Source organism: Pteropus medius, unplaced genomic scaffold, assembly GCF_902729225.1.
Source record: "Pteropus medius unplaced genomic scaffold, Ma_sr-lr_union100, whole genome shotgun sequence".
In the NCBI taxonomy this organism is placed as follows: Eukaryota; Metazoa; Chordata; class Mammalia; order Chiroptera; family Pteropodidae; genus Pteropus; species Pteropus medius.
Genome location: NW_024347788.1, coordinates 351,238 through 353,964, shown reverse-complemented (window position 1 = coordinate 353,964; position 2,727 = coordinate 351,238).

Here is a 2,727-nt window from a genome sequence, read left to right as displayed (position 1 = left end):
TAGATGCCAACGGTGGATTGTTATAAATTTAATCGGGTCTTTATTCTAATTGCTGTTTCAGATGTGATTTCATTGCTAGAAGAAAACAATACATCTACTGGGACCTGGTAAGTGACTATTAATCTGGCAAATGTCTTTTTTCCCCTCTATATTTGTTAGTTAAAGATCATCAGAAGCCATTTCCTTGCAGGTGCCAGCAATATAACTCAATACAACTTCTCTGTTCCCCAGGGTTGTCTCAGCTCCCTATCCTTCTCTGTTCTACAGGGCAACATGCTCTTCCATTACATTGAGTATAATGTGTTGTTTTGACCTAGTAGCAGAAAGTAGCAAATATTCTAGAATAAGATGCATGTATGTCAAAGAGTGGGAAATAAATCCCACAAAGTTTAGGGGTCTGCCACCTAGGTGAAATCTCTTGGAGTCCAGTGGTTCAAGACATGGTGATATATTTCTTCAACAAAGAAGGACATATTTCTGCATCTGTCACCTCCTACTACTAGCAAAAGGGACAGAGTGCCTCAGGGGTTTTTTGAATATTAGAGTCAGTATATACCTCATTTGGTGATGAGGATGAAATGCTGATGGACACATGGCTTTCTGGAAGAGAAAGGATGAAAGCTTTGTGAGCTGATGTGAAGGATATGAAAATTCTCACTCAGAGCCCTTGGCAAATACTCTCCTCCAGATAGTGAGCAGCGGGGACGAGACTGGTAGTAAGCGTCCTCTGCTTCTCTACCTGTTGACAAATCTCCAAAGATGAACAGTGAGAGGTAGGATTGAAAATAATGCCCAACTGGTGCTTTGATTGCTGCTCACTCTCCTTCAGGGAGGAGGAAGGAAGTGTGTTATCAGGACGAGAGAGAAGCAAGTTCTTCAGACTCAGGTTAAGGGTAGTATGACTATAGCTGTTGAGTCAAATAGCTCTATTTCACCCAAAGCTGGACTATATGGTATTAGGAATGAGGATATAGAGCTTTGGGTACATGGAAAACGTTAGAGGTTTGTCTGATTGAGCTGTATGGGCAGCTTCTCACAACAGAAATTAAATGAAGTGCTTTTGCTTATAGGTATGACATGGGTCTCCCATTCTACACCCCCATCCCTTCAACTCACACTACCCCGACATCTGCCACCTTAAAGAGAAAGACGCTTTGGGGTGAGGCCAAGGTTGACAGGTAGGATGATTTCAGTGATGCCAGTTATAATACTATCATGCCGTGTGGAATCAGGCTTCTGCTTTCGTCTTTATCTGGAAGTTATGTATGGATAGCTGTGTATGCATGGATGCCAAGTTGGATTTGTTCTGTTGTCAGGAAAGCTCAACTGGAACTATGTTTCTCAGAATTTTCTTCCTTGTATATGCCTGCCTAGGATTGATGACAAGAGAAATCTTTACAGTATTTGGAAGGTGGAAATTAAACATCTGCCATTTTTAGGCTTGAGAGTAAGAGTAAAGTTAGATGCTGTTGTAGCTCAAGAACCCTGTCATCAGTCGACTGGCTCACGTTGCTGGTACACGATAGTGGGTCCTCTGGCTTCCTCTATGTCACTATTTTCTGCTTTTCTGACTACTGAGTCAGTTGAAATGGCACCATATCCTCCTGCATGTTACTCAGATCACTGAAGCTTAGATAGGTGAGAGACTAAGTTGGGTTTCAGTTTATTTTTTTTTTGTGAGTTCCAGCTTGTCTTCATAGATTCTAGTTTGTCCATGGTCTTCTCTACCTCTCATCCATCTTCCTTCCCAGTTGCCTGCACTGCTGATGCAGCTGTACCCTGTGCTGCACTAGATTCCAAGTCAACAGAATTACATAAATTATTTACATAATTATCAAAACTATGTAAGGTCAGATTCATATAATAATCTTTTGGACACCATTTCTAGTGGTCTGCTTCTCTAATCGAATCCTGACTGATAAAAAGGAAGGAAAAAAAAATGAAACTCTCAGTAGATGGATTTTATTATTTGGTAGATATATGAAAAACATCTTAGTAAACTAAAAATGCTAAAGGACTATCTTAATTTGTTAAAGAGTATGTCTAAAAGATTTCTACTCAACATTATACTTAATAATGAAAGACAAGAGTGTTTGTGTTGAAGTCAGGAATAAAATAAGTGTGCTTACTGTTACCATTTCTATTTGTCATCTGACTAGAAACCTTAGCTTGTATAAGACAAGAAAATATAAATTATAAGAATTGGAAAAGAAGACATGAAATATTACTTATTTGGAGATGACTTAATGTGTTTGTAGAAAATGCAAGGTAATCTAGAAATAAACTAATACCGTTAAAAAGAAATTTTCCGGGGAACTATATGCAAGGCCAATTTAAAAAAAAAATTATATTTTTATGTATTGGTAATGAAAATTAGTGAAATTTAAGGATCGATGGCATTTTAGTAGTTACAGAAAACTTCAGTTACCTAGGAATAAGACTAATGAAAATGTGTAAAACCTCTCTTTTTACAACGAATACAAGAATTTTATGATATTTACATATGGGAATTTATTATGCTACTTTAGTTGTTGCCATAATAAAATACCACAGACTGGGTGGCTTAAATGAAAGACATTTATTTTCTCACAGTTTTGGAGACCAGAGTCCAAGATCAAGTTGCCAGGGGTGGTTTATGGTGAAGCCTCTCTTCCTGGTTTATAGACAGCCACCTTCTTGTTCTGTCCTCTCATGGCCTTTCCTCTGTGTTTGCTCAGAGGAGGAGGG